Source organism: Tamandua tetradactyla, chromosome 5 (genome assembly GCF_023851605.1).
Source record: "Tamandua tetradactyla isolate mTamTet1 chromosome 5, mTamTet1.pri, whole genome shotgun sequence".
NCBI lineage: Eukaryota > Metazoa > Chordata > Mammalia > Pilosa > Myrmecophagidae > Tamandua > Tamandua tetradactyla.
The window spans coordinates 107,452,874-107,474,408 of record NC_135331.1 but is presented as its reverse complement, the minus strand read 5'-3'; the positions used below and the strand labels follow the sequence as shown (position 1 = coordinate 107,474,408).

The 21,535-nt window shown below is 42.3% G+C and overlaps 1 pseudogene; it reads right to left on the bottom strand.

The window, feature by feature from the left end:
* Positions 1-6,594: 6,594 nt before the first annotated feature.
* On the bottom strand, positions 6,595-7,289 carry LOC143682672 (L-lactate dehydrogenase A chain pseudogene; annotated as a pseudogene).
* Between the last annotated feature and the right edge of the window lie 14,246 nt (positions 7,290-21,535).

Genomic DNA, 21,535 nt, shown 5'->3' with positions numbered 1-21,535 from the left:
ACAAGGGGCTGATACATACCACAACACAGATGAACCTTAAGAAGCCATTCAGCAAAGACCACATATTCTGTAATTCCATTTTATGAAATGTACAGAATAGGCAAATCCGTAGAAACAAAGTAGATAAGTGGTTGCCAGGTTGGGGGAGGGGACAATGGAGAGTGACTAATGATGGGTGAGGATTTTTTTTTGGGGGGGGGGAGGGATGAAACTGTCATAAAATGCTACTGGGTTATATACTTTAAAAGGGTGAATTTCATGGTATATGAATTATGTCTCCATGAAGCTATTATTATAAAGAGTCAGCAGGGAAAAGTGCTAAAAGTGGGGCATCCTGGTTCCACCCCAGACCAAGTGAAAAAAAGATAATTAGCAGAGAAACAATAGGACCTAGTAATCTGTATATTAAAAAATAAAGTCCCCAGGGAATTTATAGACATGCTGAAGTTTAAGAGCTGTTGGTTTAGAGTTGAACCATGAATTTTATTCTTTTTTTGCACGGGCAGGCACTGGTAATCGAACCCGGGTCTCTGGCATGGCAGGCAAGAACTCTCCCTGCTGAGCCACTGTGGCTTGCCCATGAATTTTATTCTTATGTTACAGGCATCGTTAATCAACAACAGAAATAGCTATTTTATCTCTCCTTTGTAAGGCTGTATTTTATTTCAGTATGTCTGTTTTCTCCTATTTTAGAGCATCTTTAAAACCCAAGTGAGTTGTATCAGCACAAAGTGAGTTGCTGCTTTTTCTCAAATCCAGGTGTAAATGCTGTAAGATGCTGTTTCACAGATTTGTCCCTACACAAGCTTCAGTATTAAGGTTTGTTTAGAGACTGCAGGATCAAGACTACAATCCAAATAATTTTAAGATTTTCTATTTTTATGAGCACTCAGTTACTGACAATAATATTTTCTTTTAACAGCTTGATCAGTATTTTCCTGGCATAACAGCTGTCAGTGTGTCTGGTAAACAAAGCCCCTGGGAATCTGTGGCCAGAGCACACTGGGCCATACTTTGCAGTGCTCCTGGGACCACAGACACAGCTAATGATTTTATTTTATAGTTTTTCTCACTTTCATAAACCTAGAAAGGATTTTTTTTCACATCAGCAGAACATTCTTCCATATAGAGATCTATTTGCTCACATGAATGGGATAGAAACATGTTTTTCCTTTCACAGTAATTGCAAATCACATTTTTACCCCTCAATCATTTGCAATGTGGAAATACTTTATAATGCTTGACCTTTGATTCACCATTTTGTTGAGGATAAAAAGAGAAAAAATGCAATTTAATGGTCATCTTGAAGGATCAGCACAGGTGTTTCAATGGTTCTGAAGAGAATTTATACAGGGGTCAGTGGCTAACAGGGAAATATTCCCCAGTAATACCATATGGCACTTCTATACTTAGCTTGCTGAGGAACTGCCAAACTGCCTTCCACAACAGTTGAACCATTTGACATTCCCACCAACAGTGGATAAGTGTGCCTCTCCCCACATCCTCTCCAGCACTTGTCATTTTCTTTTTTGTTGATAATGGCCATTCTGGTGAGTGTGAGATGATATCTCATTGTGGTTTTGATTTGCATTTCTCTAATGGCCAGGGAAGTTGAGCATCTTTTCATGTGCTTTTTGGCCATTTGTATTTCTTCTTCTTGGAAGTGTCTGTTCAAGTCTTTTGCCCATTTTGTAATTGGGCTGTCTGTCTTTTTGTTGTTGAGTTGAACAATCTCTTTATATATTCTGGATACCAAACCTTTATCTGATATATCGTTTCCAAATATTGTCTCCCCTTGTGTAGGCTCTCTTTTTACTTTCTTGATGAAGTTCTTTGATGCACAAAAGTGTTTAATTTTGAGGAGTTCCCATTTCTTTCTTTCTTTCTTCAGTGCTTGTGCTTTGGGTGTAAGGTCTGGGAAACCACCTCCTATTATAAGATTTATAAGATGTTTCCCTACATTTTCTTCTGAAAATTTTATGGTCTTAGATCTAATGTTTAGGTCTTTGATCCATTTTGAGTTAATTTTTGTATAGAGTGTGAGATATGGACCCTCTTTCATTCTTTTGCATGTGAATATCCAGTTCTCTAGGCACCATTTATTGAAGAGACTGTTCTGTTCCAGGTGAGTTGGCTTGACTGCCTATCAAAGATCAATTGTCCATAGTTGAGAAGGTCTATATCTGAACACTCTATTTGATTCCGTTGGTCAGTATATCTATCTTTATGCCAGTACCATGCTGTTTTGACCACTGTAGCTTCATAATACACTTCAAAGTCAGATAGTGTGATACCTCCACTTCATTTTTCTTTCTCAGGATATATTTAGCTATTTGGGGCACCCTGCCCTTTTGGATGAATTTGGTTATTGGTTTTTCTCTTTCTGCAAAGTAAGTTTTGCAAAGCAAGCCCCAAGATTGATGGCCTGGCTCATCAAATTGGTAGTCCCCAATGCTTGAGAAAATATCAGGTCTGCCCCAGGTGGGAAGTTTAGTATTGCCACCTTTTCCCTCAGTCCATCAAGGGGACTTTTCAAATACTTTTTAAATTTCTGCACAGATTACTGTGGAATGTAATAGGGCATCACACCAACCTGAACAAACCAACAAGATCTCGCTATTCATGGTTCCATGTAATTATGGCATTCAAGTAAGCTGACCTACAAGTTAACTTAGATAGTGTGTTACTGAAACTATAAATTATGAACCAAATAAACGTCTCTTCTTTTGGTCTCACAACTGAGACTTTTAGTCTGGTTTACCTTAGTCCTACCTAGATCTGCTTCTTTCATAGTTCTAATTGAAGTCTGACTACTTTTTCAGTGTTTTTGACAGTTGTTGTGTGGGGCAATTCTGACTTATTTTTTTGCATGGGTAGGCACCAGGAATCGAACCTGGGTCTCCGGCATGGCAGGTGAGAACTCTGCCTACTGAGCCACCATGGCCTGCCCTAATGCTGACTTTTGTAGTTGTAGAACTCTAGCTCAGAGCTGAGGTGGCACACAAATACCTGAAGTTCCCAGGAATGACCAGATTATACACAAAGAGCTCAGTATCGCAAAATTTAAAAATAACAAGTTACAACTCTAGAATAGATGTGACTTCTGTAAGAATGTACAATCTAGGAACCTTTGCAGTAGGCCTTGCCCTGATAACCTGTGCTCTCAAATTCAATTTTCACATTTTGCACATTATAGTTCAAATTAGTGAGGTGTTATAATATTTGTCTTTTGTTTCTGGCTTAATTCACTCACTGTACTGTCCTTAAGGTTCATTCACATTGTTGCATGCCTCATAACTTTATTCCTTCTTGCAGCTGCTCAATAGTCCATTGTATGTATACACCACAGTTCTCCTTTCCATTCCTCAGTTAATGTATCCTTAGGCCACCTCTCTCCATTGCAAATCTCGAACACTGCTCTCATAAACACCAGTATGCAAATGTCCAATTATGTCCTTACGCTCATTTCTTCTAAGTATACACCTAAACACAGGGTTGCAGCATCATATTGCAACACCACCCCTAGCCTCCTGTGGAGCTGCTACACTGCCCTCCAGAGAGGCTGTACCATTCTACTTCCCTACCAACCGTGACTGGGCACATCTCTCCACATTTTCTTCAGCACTTGTATTTCTCTGTTCATATTTAAAGTTTTATTCATATACAATTCAAGCTAAGTAAAAAATTCAGTGGTTCCTGGTATAATCATATAGACATGCCTTCACCACCACAAAATATGAGAGCATTTCCATTTCTTCCATAAAGAATTACATATCCCACCCCCATATCCCTTGCTTATTGACATTTAGCTTTGGCATATTGACTTTCTTACATTCAATGGAAGCATATTACAATGTTGCTGTTAATTATGGACTCTAGTTTGCATTGATTGTATTTTCCCCCTGTAAACCATCCCATTTTCATCAGCTAGCAATGTTGACATTCATTTATTCTCCCTCATGCAAAAGTGTTCTTGTATTTGTTTATATTTAATCACCATCATTGTTCACTCTAGGCATCGCTAAGTCATTCCATCTCAGTCTTTATCCTCTATATTTTTTTGCTGGTGACATACATGCACTCAGCCCTCCTCCCTCAACCATACTCACAGTCCAGCTTTGTTTAGAGGAAGACAGTTCTTATCGCAGCACTCATTGACAGATGGAAGCAGAAATGTCAATAGTACATTTGGTGATTTGGAGCTAGGTACACCAGAAAAACGTGTTCTTAAATTTAATCTATTCCTGTGGGTGTGAACCCATTGTAAGTACAACCTTTTGATGAGGTGACATTGGTTAGGTTGTGGCACAACTCAATCAGGATGGGCTTAATCCTATAATTGGAGTCCTTTACAGGCATAATGAAATTGAGACACATGGAGAGAAAACCAGGGGAACCAAGAATTTGGAAGTCAATAGAACCTGGATGAGAACAACGAGGCCAGGAGAGGCTGCCATGTGCATTGCCATGTGACAGAGAAGCCAAGGACCAAGGATTACCAGTAGCCAGCCCCAGAAAATGTGTTTGGGAAGAAAGCGTTGCCTTGATGACAAAGTCTTGATTCAGACTTTCAGACTTCTAGCCTCAAAACCATGAGCCAATAAATTCCCATTGTTTAATCTGGCCCATTATTTGGTGTTTGCTTTAGCAACAAGGAAACTCAAACAAAGCCATTGACACTGGAGAAGAAGGCAAATATATGTCAGAACAGGCTCCTCTGAAAAAGAAAGAAATGATTTAGGCCATTTAAGTACAAGAATCTTTCCTATTCATCTCATTTTACTCTTTGGGCTAGCATGATTAAGAGGTGAAAATGTATGGAAATGTTTCTCCAAATTTCTCCTTTTGAGTCAGTTTTCCCTTTGAAATTTTAGGAGGAAAGGCTTAGGATCTCATTAACATAAATATCCAACTAAAAGGATTGTTTAAATGTATGAAAGCACATCCATACAAAGGAGAATTAGAATGGATGATAAGGCATGAAACTAGGAAAGTGGGCAGCCCAGTTCATGTAGACGCTTGTAGGGTTAGGGAGTTTGGATTTTATACTGAAGGTTACAGAGGCCCATATAAGGTGTTGCTTTTGTTTTTGTTTTTCTTAATGTTTTCACTGTTCATAGTTTATTTGGTGTTTTAGATAGCATGACACTTGGATAGTTGGTTCCACTGTTTATAGGAAGACTTTTTTTTTTTTTTTTTACATTACATGGCAGTGTACACTTCTGTGCTGGTTTGAAAGGATTTATGTATCCTAGAAAAGCCATGTTTTAATCCTAATCAATTTTGTGAGAGCAACGGTTTCTTCTAAATCCTATTTAGCACTATAGGTTGGAAACCTGATAAGATTATCTCCACGGAGATGTGATCTAATCATTGTGGACATTAAACTTGATTAGACCAAGACTTGGGTCTTGATTAGTTTACTAGAATCCTACAAAAGGAAGTATTTTGGAGAAAGCTTCAGAATGCCACAGAACCACAAAGCAAAGAGTCCACCAGCCAGCGACCTTTGGAACTAAAGAAGGAAAACACTTCCTGGGAGCTTCATGAAGCAAGATGCCTGGAGAGAGAGCTAACAGATGCCACCATGTTTGCCATGTGCCCTTCCAGCTGAGAGAGAAACACTGAACATAATCAGCCTTCTTGAACCTAAGTATCTTTCCTTGGATGCCTTAGATTGAACATTTCTATAGATTTGTTTTAATTTGGACAATTTCACAGCCTTAGAACTATAAACTAGCAACTTATTCAACTCCCCTTTTTAAAAGCCATTCTGTTTCTGGTTATCGCATTCCAGCAGCTAGTAGACTAGAACAACTACTTTGATACATTTGGTACAGAAAATAAGATCCTTTAGAACAGTTATGCATAACACATGCAATGTTGGATATACACATTGGAGTCCAGGTTGTAATCGATTGGGGGGATAGAAGTTGGACTAGGCATGTTGGATGAGGGAACCAGGAAGTTTATAACACACAGTAATCATGTATTCTTCTGGTTTGAAAGGCAACTGCAGCATGTGCAATGTTTGGCACCGGTGCCTCAGAGGTGAACTATTTTAAACTGACCAGTTTGGGACTACCCAAGATAGTATCATCTCCAACATCAGGATATATTATATAAAGCAGTAAGGTTTTATTAATCATTCTTAATTCTAACTTTAAGAAATTGCTGTTTTCCTCAAGTCATCTTAATAGCACTGCTTTAATCACAAATCAGATAAAAAGGACAACATACACAACCCCCAACTAAAATCCTGTTGTGACCTAGACAGTGAAGTAGTACAACATTACAAGACTTTAAAATTGCAGCTCTTTTTGGATCCCGCAAAGTGTGTCTGCACTCTTCTTCAAACAGGCCTCTTCTTCAGGAGTCAGAATTACCTTGACAATGTCTGAGATTCCATTCTGTCCCAAGATGCAAGGAACACTAAGGAAGACATCTTTTATTCCCAAGAGACCCTTAATCATTGTGAAAATCAGATGTACCCACCTAAGATTCTTTATTATACTTTCTGTCAAATATGCCGTAGACAGCCCAGTGGCCCAAGAAGGGACTGCAAACTTTCAGTTTGATCACCTCATAAGCACTCTATACCACTGGTTTGTTAACCTCTTTCCACTGTTCCTTATCAGCATCAGTGCCTGAATCAGGATGTAAATTTTTCAAGGAGACCCCAGTAATATTCACGCCACTCCATACAGGCACACTAGAGTCTCCATGCTCCCCCAGGACCCAGGTATGACAGCTTAATGGGTGAATTCCCAGCCTCTCTCCCATTAGGAGCAGAAACAGGCTGAATCCAGATTGTAAAACCACTTCCAATAACCCATTATTTTGGAAAGCCACTTATTTTCCAAGCCACATAGGTCAAGATATCCACTGCATTGGAAACAATGAGCAACTTGCAGTTGGGCTGTATTTTACAACATTAGGAATGATGAATTTAAAGATGTTCACATTACACTGTACTAAATTAAGACGGCTTTCTCCCTCTTACTGACATGCTCCAGCTGTGATGATAACCAGTTTGGAGTTTGTAGTCTGTCAGAGACAATTTTTGGTGTTATAAGGGAAAGACTACCATGTTGGAAATCCATCATCTCTCCTTTCAATTTGTCTTCTAAGATGTCAACAAGCACAAGTTCATCTGCCAGTTCCTTCATTAAGATACTGATGGTACAAGCCATACCAACAGCACCAACCCTAACAACTGTAATCTTATTCTGAGGGATCTGTTCTTCTTTAAGAAGATTCTGAATCAGCTGATCCTTGAGAGTTGCCATTTTAGACTTGAAATGTACAGGAACTGGGACTACATATCAAGCAGGTGTTGGCAGGGCACAGTGGCTAGGTCCAAACTCTGCCATATAAGATTTTAACCAGGAAAATATTCTGGTAAGTTTTATATTAGAAAACAATCCAGCAGCTGTGTGGGAGATGCCTTTTAACAGGGACAAGACTGGAAATGAGCAGAGTTAAGAGGCAGTTAGGGTAATGCAATAGAGAAATTCTTAATATCCAAGTTTATCTGCCTGCATGCTATTCAGAGATTGCTGTGATGAAGAGGATTCAGTCTTATTTTGGAAGATTGGATTAACAGAATCTGACCCTTAACTTTAAAAAATATATGTTATTTATCTTCGTGTATCTCTGTATGGAATCTGCTATGTCCCCTCGCTTAGTTTGGTGGGTCTTCTGTGGACCTTTATTGATGCTCATTGATTTTGTGTCTGGATATACATTAATGATTAATGTCTAAATCAGAAAAAGGTAGAATTATGAAATTTGTTTTCTAATGATCTTTTTTGTTAATTGTAGGGCTTTGTGAGCTTTTATGGCTTTGGAAACACACTAGAATTATGTCTTTAGGTGGTATTGAAGACATCAACATCCTTTCCCTGCAATTTAAGGGGAATGTATTTATAATGACTGTAGGAAATGGATGAGGGGCTTGGAGAGGTATCCCTTCTGAGCAAAACCTATGCGGAGGTAGGAGAGAAATTAAAGCATCAGAAAACAAAAGAAAATAGGGTGACCACTCTTCTAATTCCCACTTCAGGGAATAGGAATTAATGTAATGAGATCAAAAGAGCTCTGGCTCTGTTGATCCATGGACAAAATTGATTAGGCCATATGCCACCACCACCGTCCACTGGTATCTTTAAATTCCCATCCACTTTATACTAGTGAAAAACCTATCCTTGAAAAAAGGATTTGCTAAAACCATTTATGTTAAAGCAGAAATATCTGTTAATGTGGAATATGTTTATTCTTTCAGGAATATTTCCCTTTTAACTGAAGGAAAAACCTTATCAAAGGGAGGAATATATAAATATAATTGTTCTTGCTCGGTAGATGCTCAGTAATGCTATTCTTACAAACAGGAATAATGCTATTCCTACAAAAAGTCTTCTGACTATTACTGAAGAATTATAGGCCATGCTTAAGACAAAACTTGATTTTAGTTCAGAGATACAATTTTAAAGAAATCTATATTTCTATATATTTTTGGTTTTTAAGCTATTCTTGTCTTATTTGTGCTTATCATAATGAAGGATGCTCTTAGCTTTCAAAAATAGTTTCAGGAGAAAAAAAGTTGATTTTCCTGACTAAACAGGATAGTAATAGTGTCTATCCACTTAATCCCCCTTTCTTTTTTTACTGTACTTGTAGGGGTCTCCCTAAGTTTAGGATTTTTCTATTTTCTGAAACTATGTTAGAAATGATGCCCTGCTTAGAGAATGTATGTGCTATATGCACTCTCAGAATTAGAAATGATGCCCTGCTTAGAGACCTGTATATGCAGTCTCAGAAAAGGCGTGTCTGTTTAATAAACTGCTTATATGCTCAAAACATAATCCATTGTGATTTGTGATTATGATCGATGGTTAATAACACTAAATGTTGATAACTGTTCATGAACTGTGTTCCATGTTCATTAGCAGTGAAGCTAAAATATGACCTTGGATATGAGATTAATATTGAACTTTATTCAGTAAATCCATCCCTAATTCATATTGATTCACTTCAAATTATTAATTCTTCATGGCCTATTTCCTGCCTTTTCACCCAAACCTCTTATTGTTATAGTGGCCTCCGCTCATCATTTACTGTAAGATTTGGACATGACAGTAAGGGAATTTGCACATAGAAAACACAACACACATATTCCCCTCAGATCCTTAAAAAAAAAAAAAAGGAAATTCAGAATTAACTTTCCAGATTATTCTAATATCCTATTTTTTTTTAGCATGGGCAGACACCGGGAATCGAACCCAGGTCTCCGGCATGGCAGGTGAGAACTCTCCCACCTCACCACCATTGCCCACCCATTCTAATATACTTTTGATTCTGAAAATATTAATTCAGATAACTGACATGAATTCATGATAATACATGCTTTTATTGGTTGACTATTATTTGCAAAATACTAATATGCTATACTTTTGGAAAAGAAAAACAAAGATTTATTGTGTTTTCACAGAGCTATGCATGACCCATAAACACTACTTTTCTTGACAATAAAGAAAAAAGTATTTTCAATTATTTTTGTGAATGGAAAGCTTAAGGAAGTATAATAATGAATAAATGAACTTCTATAGAACAACAGAATAGTGATGGTATTTTTAAGTCTTCTGAATCATCTTTTACTTGACTTCAAACTTTTGTCCTGTTGTCCTAGTCTCTCCCTTACTTCTGTCATTCTCATCAGGCCATATGGTCAACAGAGCAATGTTAGTGATAATTTTCTGTCAGACAGAATATTGTGGTTAGCTAGGTAATAAGTTTTGAAGGGCATTGAGCAGATGGTTCTCTGACTCTAACATATTCTCTTTAGTTTAAGGCATCATTGTCTCTAGAAATATTCTTTGAAACTGCAAATACATCTGAGAAAGGCATAATATTAAGGGGAACATGTACATTTAATTATAAAAGCTTTGACCAAGAGGGCAATTGATAACTGCACTGGTTGTACACTACCAAATCCAGGGAGAGCCATTCACTAGGTAGTCATACAGAGTTGTAGCCCAGCGTACTTTGTACTGCAGTTTTCCATCTTAAAAGAAATATAGTCCAATTTGAATCTTTGTTGTTAGGATTAAATGACATAGTGCATATAAAGTGCTTACAACTGTGCAACACATACAATAATATAACAGTAAATGTTTGCTATAGTAATTATTATTATTGTACTTTATGCCAGCCTCACTTTTAGCCCTTGGAAATGAAAAAAAAATAAATAACATGCCTATGATATGGATCTTCTCCTTGAGGAGGTGGTAGCCAATTTGCAGGTGAACTCATCAGATGATTGTGACTACATGTCATAAAGAAGGTCTCCATACAATGCTATGAAAATGCAAAAGGAGTTGCTAATTTTCTTCTGTGGGAGAAATGAAAACTTCAAAGAGGAGACAACATCTGGATCCTAAGGAATGAGAGGGATTAAGTCTATAGACATATGGATGTATAACAGAATTACTAGGAAGCAGGACACGTTCAGGGAAGGAGGAGTGGTCGATATGGCTGAAGCGTAAAATACAAAATAGGAGATAAGGTTGAAAATGTAGGGTATTTTGTCTTTTATTAACATTTTACCAAGAATTCTTTTTTAAAAATTGATTTCCTCCAGACAACTAGCTGATTTTGAGTAGAAGATATGTGCATTATCATTTAAGTAGCCAAATAATTTTATATTCTTTTTTGTTTTTTTGTCTAGCTATCAGACTTTTTCTTTCATATCCTTTCTATAACTAAGGCATTTATGATGAATTATGGCTTTCTCAGATGCCAAAGAAGTAGTCGAGAGGCAGGCATTTTATAATTCCTTTTTTTTTAAACTTTTTTTTATTGTATAGTATAACATATATACAAAGCAAGGATTAAAAAGAAATAGTTTACAAAGCACTCTTCAACAAGTGGTGTCATGATCAGGTTGATGTGTCAGCTTGGCCAAGTGGTGGTACCTGTTTGTTGGTTGGGCAAATGCTGGATTGTCTGTTGCTATGAGGACATTTCACAGAATTAAATCATGAGCATGTTGGCTGCATCTACAGCTGATTCCATTTGTAATCAGCCAAGAGACATGTCTTCTGCAATGAGTGATGTTTAATCAATGGAAGGCTCTTAAGGAGGATTCAGAAGAGACAACCTCTCTTTCCTTCCTGCTTCGACTGGCAAGCCTCTTCTGTGGAGTTCATCCTCCCTCGGAGTCATCAGCTTCACAGCCTGCCCTATGGATTTAGGACTCTACATTCAAATGTTATGTGAGACACTTTTATAAATTTCATATTTATGCATATTTCCTGTTGATTCTGTTTCTCTAGAGAACCCTAACTAATACAAGTGGTTACAGGATAGATCCCAGAGTTTGCCATGAACTATCATATGATCCTCTCGTGTTTTCCTTCTAGCTGCTCAAGAATATCAGAGGCTAGAGGGCTTAAATACTTTTTATCATCAAAATCGACTTTTTTTTTCCTTCTTTTTTGTGAACAATAACATATATACAAAAAAGCAATAAATTTCAAAGTACAATACCACAATTTGTTGTAGAACATATTTCAGACTTTGACATGGGTTACAATTTCACAGTTTTAGGTTTTTACTTCTAGCTGCTCTAAAATACTGGAGACTAAGAGATATCGATTTATTGTTAAGCCCTATCTTCTATGTATAATTTCACCATCACCTTGGATCTTTCTATACCTCTGTTTGGGGTGGTTTGGGCTATGGCAATTCTTAATTTTTGATTTTGGAAGGGTCTGCCACTAATATGGGGTAGGGAGAGGCTGGGTAGGTTTCAGGACTTATCTGGACCAGAGATCCTCTAGAGGTTAAAGGTTTCTAGAAAGTTACTTTAGTGCCTGGAAACTGTTAGGTCGGGGGAATGGAGAAAGGCACTGCAGCTGGAGCTGCAGAGGCTGTGTCACCCTTCCCAACCTGACTTCCGGAACTAATGAACCGCCCCTTCCAGATGTTACCTGACCCCCATCCTTAAAAGCTGCCCGCACTGAAAGCCCACGTGTGGATGCACCTCTCTCCATCTTGGATGCGGTGAGCTCTACCTGGGAGCGCAGAAATAAACTCACTCACTTTAAATTTCCTGGTCTACTTTTCTTCTTTTTCACCCTTTTGCCTCCTAAACCTTTCATCTGGTGCCGAAACCTGGGAGAGGAGCACGGGTGCCGCTTGCCTGGCCAAGGGTGCCCCAGCTTCCTCTCTCCTCCTTCCTCCACATAGCCAGTGACAAGGGATCCTTTGGCCCACCACTGCATCCACCACGGATTGGGTAAGTCCCTTCCCTCCTAGTCCTGCTGCTGGGTCTCACAGTTTCGAGAGAGCCTGTCCATTAATTACTCTCTGAAAATTGTGAATTCACGTCAGGTTCTCTTCCGAGGGCTGAGGTGAACGGGGATGCTTGAAAGCCTCACACCCTTTTTCTGGGACTCGAAAAGCTGTGGGGATGCCCCGCTTCTCGTTTCCCTCCCAAATTCAGGTCCAGGACCTGAAAGGGCCTCAAACCAGGGTGAGACGTTCCCTGGGGAGACGAGCCCCTGCTCATAAGAGTCCCGAGGACTCTCTCAGGGCGTTGGGACGCCAACACCCCCTGGGCCAATCCTTTCTCTTTTGAGACCCATCAGTATGGGCAATAAATCCTCAAAAACCAAACCTTATACTCCTCTGGGTTGTCTCCTGACTAACCTATCCACACTGGATTTACTCCCAGACATCCGGCCAAAATGCCTCACTTACTTTTGTAAAAAGGCTTGGCCCCAATATCAGTTGGATAATGATTCTCATTGGCCTGAGGATGGGACTTTCGATTTTAATATCCTAACAAACCTCCACAACTTTTGCCAGAGGAACAACAAATGGGCTGAAATTCCTTATGTCCAGGCTTTTTTCCTTCTGCACTCCCGCCCTTCCCTTTGTACCTCCTGCTCTACAGCTCAGGTTCTTCTAGCCAAGGAAACTCCCAAATCCCCACTTCCCTCTGAAGAAACTTCCTCCTTTTCTGACCCCCTTGTTTCATCTTCCTTTAAAAGACCAGGGCCACCACCGCATCTTGTGAAACTAACCTCCTCTCCCTCACTCTACCCTCCCCTCCCTCCAGCAGTGCTCCAGTCGCCATCTTGCCTTTCCCTCCCCCCTTCTTCTTTGGCGACATCTCAGTCGCCATCTTCTTCTCTTCCTCCTTCTGTTCTGGTGACGTCCCAGCCGCCATCTTGCCCTCCTCTCTCCCCTTCCGCACCAGCGGCACTCCCGCTGCCATCTTGTCTTTGTCTTCCTCCTCCACCAGGGGCGCTCCAGCCACCATCTTACCCCCCCCTTCCTACCCCTGCTCCAGCAGCATTCCAACCACTATCCTATCCTTCCCTTCCTCTTTGTACTCCAAAGGCTCTCCCATTACCGGCGTGCCCCCCACCCCCTGCTTCGGCTCTTTGGCCACCAGCTAGTTCCTCTCTACCCTCACCCGTAAGCTCCCATACCCGCTCAAAAAGTACTTTACTCTGTCCCCTCTGAGAGGTTGCAGGACCTGAAGGATTAATTCGGGTACACACTCCCTTCTCTCTGGCCGATCTTTCACACATTGAAAAACGGTTGGGCTCCTTCTCCAACGATCCAACTACCTATACTAAAGAGTTCCAGTATCTAGCTAACGCTTATGACCTCACTTGGCATGACATTCACGTAATCTGCTCTTCTTCCCTCATTACAGATGAAATGGACCGCATTTTCAATGCAGCCAGGGCCCATGCTAACCAGGTGCATATAACCGACCACACCATGCCAGTAGGGGCCGAGGCTGTGCCAGACCAGGAGCCAGGGTGGGAATATCAGGTTGACACTCCAGCGGGGAGGAATGGGCGGACTAGATGGGACAAAAGGCTTACATGCCTCATAGCCGGCATACAGAAAGCTTCACATAAAGTAGTAAACTTCCATAAGCTAAGGGAAATTATCCAGGGTCCTGATGAAAACCTGGCCACTTTTCTACACCGGCTCACAGAAGCCCTCTCCCAATATACCCGCCTAGACCCCGACTCGGAGGCTGGTAAAACTGTTTTAGCCACACACTTTATATCCCAATCAGCTCCAGATATAAGACGTAAACTTAGAAAAATTGAAGAAGGCCCTCAGGCCCCTATCCGTGACCTGGTAAACACGGCCTTTAAAATTTTTAATACTCATGATGAACTGGAGAGGGAAGAAGAGGAATCCTGGGACCGCCGAAAGGCGAATTTACAAACCCAATCCCTGATTGCGGCTCTGTGGCCCACTTCAATGGAGAAGAAGCCGGCTATGACTAATCCACCACCAGGAAAGTGCTTCAAATGTGGCCTTAATGGACACTGGTCCCACCAGTGCCCCAATCCTCAACTGCCCAAGGGACCATGCCCTCTCTGTGGTACAAAGGGACATTGGAAAAGTGACTGCCCCTCGGTGCCACAGGAGGGGCCGTCCTTCCAACCCCTAACCCACCACTGGCAGTCCTGGGCCTGGCCACCGATGACTGATGACGCCCAGCCTCAGCGACCCCAATCACCCTCGTTGAGCCCAGGGTAACAATCAAGGTAGTGGGTAAGTCCACCTCCTTTTTAGTGGACACAGGGGCTACGTTTTCTGTCCTCCCCTCTTACTCAGGTCAACTCCTTCCTTCCCAGGTCACGGTTATGGGCATAGATGGCCGTCCTTCGTGCCCCTTAACTACTGGGCTGCTTACATGTTTAATAGAAGGGTACCCCATTACACACTCTTTCTTAGTAATGCCTTCTTGCCCTAGCCCACTAATGGGGCGAGATCTTCTTGCAAAATTAGGAGCCTCACTACACTGGATAAAAAATCCTCAAGCAAATTTACTATTACCCTTATGTGTGGCCTCCGCCTCCACTCAGGGTTCCACCCTTCCCACTCCTCCCCTACCACCTCACCTAGTAAACCCAGAAGTGTGGAATACCTCTACCCCTCTTATAGCTTCCCATCATAAACCAGTTCTCATACAATTAAAAGATCCATCCTCATTCCCACCTAGGCCACAATTTCCTATCTCCATAACCCATCGGAAAGGGCTACAGCCCATCATTAACCAGCTCAAGGGAAAAGGACTCCTCATACTCACTAACTCACCATGTAACACCCCTATTTTACCTGTCAGGAAACCTGATGGTTCTTACCGTTTAGTCCAAGACCTCAGCCTAATTAATGAGGCTGTCATCCCCATCCACCCAGTGGTTCCCAATCCATATACTCTTCTCTCACACATACCTCCTCACACTACTCATTATTCAGTTCTGGACCTCAAAGATGCCTTTTTTACCATCCCCCTAGACCCTGCCTGTTACAATTTATTTGCTTTTACCTGGGAAGATCCAGACTCTTCGGCTGCCCAGCAACTTACATGGACAGTATTATCTCAGGGGTTTCATGATAGCCCCCATATCTTTGGCCAAGCCCTAGCCAGGGACCTAATAGAGGGCAATCTAACTCCCAGTATTGTTCTCCAATATGTAGATGACTTATTAATTTGCAGCCCTTCTGAAAAGGCTTCTGCAGAGGCTACAGCCACCCTACTAAATTTTTTAGCTGATAAAGGATATCGAGCTTCACCAGCCAAAGCTCAACTTTCTTCCTCCACCGTCACTTATCTGGGTCTCCACCTCACTCCTACCTCCCGGCATCTCACAGTAGACAGACAACAAGCACTCCGTGAACTCCAACCTCCAGAAAATGCTGAACAAATTTTGTTCTTTCTAGGTTTTCTGGGGTTCTTCCGGCATTGGGTCCCTAATTTTTCTCTCCTAGCAAAGCCTCTCTATGAAGCAGCCAAGGCGATGCCCACAGGACCACCAGACGACCCCTCCACTATATCCAAAGATTTCTCGGTCCTCCATAATGCCTTACTTCAATCACCTCCTCTCGCTCTTCCAAATCCTAACAAACCCTTCTTCCTATTCACAGATGAAAAGCAAGGAATAGCGGTGGGAGTCTTAACCCAACCTCTGGGACCAACTTATAATCCAGTAGCCTATGTCTCTAAACAGATGGACCCCACCACCTGTGGATGGCTTCCCTGTCTCCGAGCACTGGCTGCAGCTGCTACCCTAACGCGTGAAGCTCTTAAACTTACTTTGGGTAGGCCTCTCCAAGTCCTGTCGACACATCGTCTACAAGACCTCTTGTCTCATAAGTCCCTCTCTCTGCTCACTCCTTCTCGTCTCCAGGAGTTTCATTTAACTCTTCCTAGAAAACCCGGATATCAACCTCTCTGTCTCGCCTAGGCTCAACCCTGCAACTCTTCTCCCTCAGGGTCCCTTATCAAACTTCTCTCCGCAGCCCACACATCTTTGCACTGAAATCATGGAGGAGCTTGCCTACCCGCGCCAGGGCCTCTCGGACACGCCACTGTTGCAGGCAGACCTTACCCTCTTTGTTGATGGTGGCTCAGTAATAGACCAACAGGGAAAGTGCAGGGCTTCATATGCTATAGTTTCATCCACCAAAATACTTGAGGCTGCACGGCTCCCAGAGGGAACCACCTCTCAAAAGGCTGAACTGATTGCTCTCACTAGGGCCTTACACCTAGCTGAAAATAAATCCGTTAATTTATACACGGACTCCAAATATGCTTTTCTGGTAGCCCACTGTCACTCAGCCATCTGGAAGGAGTGAGGATTCCTTACCACAAAAGGCTCACCTGTTATTAATGCTAAGCTCATTCAACACCTGCTCCAAGCACTTCCATTGCCCTCACAGGTGGTCATCATCCATTGCAAAGGGCACCAAACAGACAACTCCGACATCACCCACGGAAATAACTGGGCCGATGCTGTTGCACGAGAGCTGACTAAAGAGCCCTCTCCTTTAAACCCTCCAGCACCGGTTCTTTTCTTTACTCTTCCTTCCCTCCAACCTGCTTACTCTTCCAGGGAACGTGAAAACCTCCTTGCACAGGGAGGCTCAACTACACTGGAAGGCTGGATTTTCCTCAATAACAAGGTGGCGCTCCCAACCAAACAGGCCCCTGATATTCTTTCTCAGGTACATTCGTCACTCCATATCAGACCCAGGGCCCTCACAAGGTTCCTCCAGCCCTTATTTCATCACCCATCTCTAACTCACCTCATAACGTCAGTCTGCTCCTCCTGCCCTACTTGCCAGGTAACAAGCTCACAAGGAGGGTTGCACCCCACTTTCCCAACTCATCAACTGAGGGGCCACCTTCCAGGTCAGGCCTGGCAAATCGACTTTACACACATGCCCACCCACAAAAAATTGCATTACCTGCTAACTATAATTGACACCTTAACAGGCTGGATAGAAGCTTTCCCTACTACACGGGAAACTGCTGACGTGGTGGCTGACGTCCTCCTGAAGCAGGTCATTTCCCGCTTCGGACTACCTACCTCCATCCAATCCGATAATGGCCCAGCTTTTATTTCTCAGGTGGTCCAGCAAACCTCATCGGCCTTGGGAGTAGAATGGAAACTACATATTCCTTACCGACCCCAATCCTCTGGTAAAGTAGAATGAGCTAACGGTCTTATCAAGACACAACTGACCAAGTTAGCCATCGAACTACGACAATCCTGGGTCGACCTCCTTCCTCTAGCCCTTACCCGACTACATGCTGCCCCACTGACACCTACTTTATTAAGTCCTTTTGAGCTCATGTATGGCCGTCTGTTCCTACTTAATCACCACCTGCCAGTGCAGCCTCCTCCTTTGGGCTCTTACTTACCATATCGTTCCCTAATCAGGCATCTGCTGTGGGAACACGCCGATTGATTCCTGCCACAGCCCGGAGAAACTGATCCTGCTGATCCTCCCCATGGTCTCCAGCCAGGAGACGAAGTAATCCTTAAACAGCTTCAGCCGGGACCACTCCAACCACGGTGGACTGGTCCACACATAGTGATTCTCACCACTCCTATGGCGGTAAAATTATTGGGTGGCTCCTCTTAGCATCACCTATCACGGGTCAAACTATACAAACGAGATGAGGACCGCTACACTTGTCACCCCCTGGGGCCCACTTGGGTCCACCTCACTTGTACTACTCATTCTCCTAACCCCCATTGAGGGTGCATCCTATGTATGGAAGTTCAAAATCAGGGAAACCTTTAGCCAAAATGATAGATTGACTACTCATATGATTGGCACAGGAGACTGCCCCCTAACAGGTTGTAGTCAGCCTATAACCATCCCCATAAATCCTAAATCAGTTGAAAAGGGCCTGAGGCCATATGCCTGCTTTCCATATGCCCAAACTGAAAGCTATTGTAACCAAAACAACTATGACAATATATATGGGGGATGCCCCTATTGGTCATGCAGAATACATGATTATGTGGAGGCAGCTCATAAAGGTACCTTCTACATTAGCTCCCAGCAATTTTACATAAATATTGCAGATCCCTGGGACACAAGATGGGTAGCAGGAATCCAAGGCAAGCTATACTATAGTGGCTGGTTCCAATACCCTGTAAGCACCATTGAAATACACCGCGAATATGTCCTCATTAATACTACTTTTACCCGGGTAGCCACGGACATTTCGCAGGCTGAGCAAAGCCTCTCCAGCCAACTTGACCAAAGCTCTGCCTCCACAACCCCTCATATATGGCCCCAAATCCTCCAACAAACCTTGCAATTCCTCAACCAAATGCAAATACTCCCTAAATTATCCCGCTGTTTCCTCTGTGCATCATTAAATAGGCCACTATTGGCAGCTGTCCCTATAAATCTCACTCAAATACACAATCATAGCCCTGATTCCTGCCATACCACTCTAAAAAATATCCCCCTATGGGAACCAGAGCCTGATAACCTTCCCTACCTCCTGAAAACCTGCTACCTCACACATATAACCATAGATCAAACAAAACATCATAGCAAGTGCCAGACTAATGTCACTATCCATAACACCACCCATGCCCCCAAAGGACAATATTTCTGGTGTAATGGAACTCTTACCAAGTACCTTAACTCCACTGCCCCGGGATCATGCTTCCTGGTAACTATTGTTTCTCAATTGACCCTCTATGGGGAGTCCAAACTAACCTGGCTACTGCCCTCTCCTCACTCAAAAAGGGCTGCCTTTCTTCCTATCCTAGTAGGCATCAGCCTAACCGCTTCAGTCGCAGCCTCAGCCACAGCAGGAGGGGTGCTGGGACACAATATTTTGACCTCTCAAAACTTTGAGACTTGACTACAGGTAGCCCTGGAATCAACAGCAGAATCCCTCTCCTCTCTACAATGCCAACTCACCTCACTAGCCCAGGTAACTCTTCAAAATTGACGGGCCTTAGACCTGCTGACAGCCGAAAAAGGAGGAACATGTATATTCCTCCAAGAGGAATGCTGCTATTACGTCAACAAGTCGGGTCTGGTGGAACAAAATATTCAAACCGTAAACAAACTAAGAGACGATCTCTATCACAGAAAACAAGGAACCAACTCTGCCTTAAGCTTGTTTTCTTCTCCCCTGGTGACATGGCTCCTCCCACTACTAGGACCAGTTATCTTAATCTGTCTCTTTTTCCTCCTAGCTCCCTGCCTCCTCAACTTCCTTCAGGGATGCATGAAGGAACTACCCCGGGTAGCAGTCAACCAAATGCTCCTGCTTCATTATCATCACCTGCCTTCCTCACCAGATTCCTACAGCCAGCCTTCCCACTCCCTTGGCCATGACGGTTCCGGCCTATAACCCCACGCCACCCCATTACAGCAGGAAGTAGCCAGAAAGATCTCGGCGCCCTATTATCACAAAAAGGCTGGAATGTTAGGTCGGGGGAATGGGGAAAGGCACTGCAGCTGGAGCTGCAGAAGCTGTGTTACCCTTCCCAACCTGACTTCCAGAACTAATGAACCACCCCTTCCGGATGTTACCTGACCCCCAAAGCTGCCCACACTGAAACTCATGTGTGGATTCACCTCTCTCCATCTTGGATATGGTGAGCTCTACCCAGGAGCGCAGAAATAAACTCGCTCACTTTAAATTTCCTGGTCTACTTTTCTTCTTTTTCACCCTTTTGCCTCCTAAACCTTTCAGAACCCTTATGGATCTTATATATTGCCTTAAAGGTGTTCTTTAGTACTGGCTGGAATGGTCCTGGTTAGGAGTTGGCAGGTTATGATAGGTAGCAGGGCCTACCTGAAACTTGCATAAGAGCAACCTCCAGAGTAGCCTCTTGACTATTTGAACTCTCTCTGCCACTGATACTTTATTAATTACACTTCTTTTCCCCTGTTGGTCTGGATGAAATTGTTGATCCCACAGTGCCAGGTCTGGATTCATCCCTGGGAATCCTCTCCCATGTCTTCAGGGAGACTTTTGTCCCAGGATGTCATGTCCCACACAGGGGGAGGGCAATGATTTCACTTGCAGAGTTTGGCTTAGAGAGTCTGAGGCCACATCTGAGCAACAACAGAGGTCTTCCAGAAGTAACTCTAATCATGCCTATAGGTAGTCTAAGCTTCTACGCTACCTACACAGACTTCACAAGAGTAAGCCTCATGATTGAGAGCATGGCCTATTGATTTGGACGTCCCTAAAATTTGGCCCAATATCAGGGGATTCCCTGATGGTAAGGTTTAATAGTTCGATATTCTTTCTCCCCTCCCTCAGGGGACTGTGCCAATACTTTTTGATTATCTGGTTAATATACTCTAGGATGTTTCCAGGCATTACAATAGTCTATACAGGATTAAAAGACCTCTTTCTCATTTTGTGCTCTCTGTGTTTCAGTTGTTCAAATGAACTATTCAGATAGATTGAATTAGATTATGCACTACAGAAAATTTCAGTTCCAGATCAAATAAACCTTTCTTCCATTGGTCCCCAACAGTATGTGTGGTTCTAAAATATAGACAATGTCTTCCTTACCCTTGTGTTCTGAATTACTTTAACCCCAACCTGTTTGACTTTGTTCTTATCTCCAAATATCAGGTTATATATATATAAAACAGCCTCTCAAAATCCAGAAATAATAATCACCACTCCAGACTTAATGTGTCTATGTCTAAAAGCTTACAATCTAGGACCCTGTTTCTGGCTTATTTGGTCTCACCAAATGTGCCACATGTTCATTCACATTGTTGCATGCCTCATGACATTGTTCCTTTTTGTAGCAGCACAACCATTGTTCATAAGTATACACTATTGTTCTCTAATCCACTTCTCCATCAGTGCATTGTTCAGCCATCTGCATTCATCAGGCATCGTGTAGAGGGCCCAAAGTCCACAGTCCATCAATATTCTCAATTTTAGATAGTTTCATTGTTCCCAGGAGACAGAAAACTAATAAACACCCTCATAAAATAGGAAATCTACACCTTCTCTTAACTCTTGTCCCTTACCCCATTATTTACTCTGCTGTTGCTGTGGCAGTGCTGATGGTTTCCTTTTGAACATAGCTCATAGCATGCAATAGCAGTTTTCTCCCTGTACCCTGGACTTAAACACTCTTTATATAAGAATCATATCTTTGAAGTAATTCTTACGAGAACTTATTCATATTTCTAG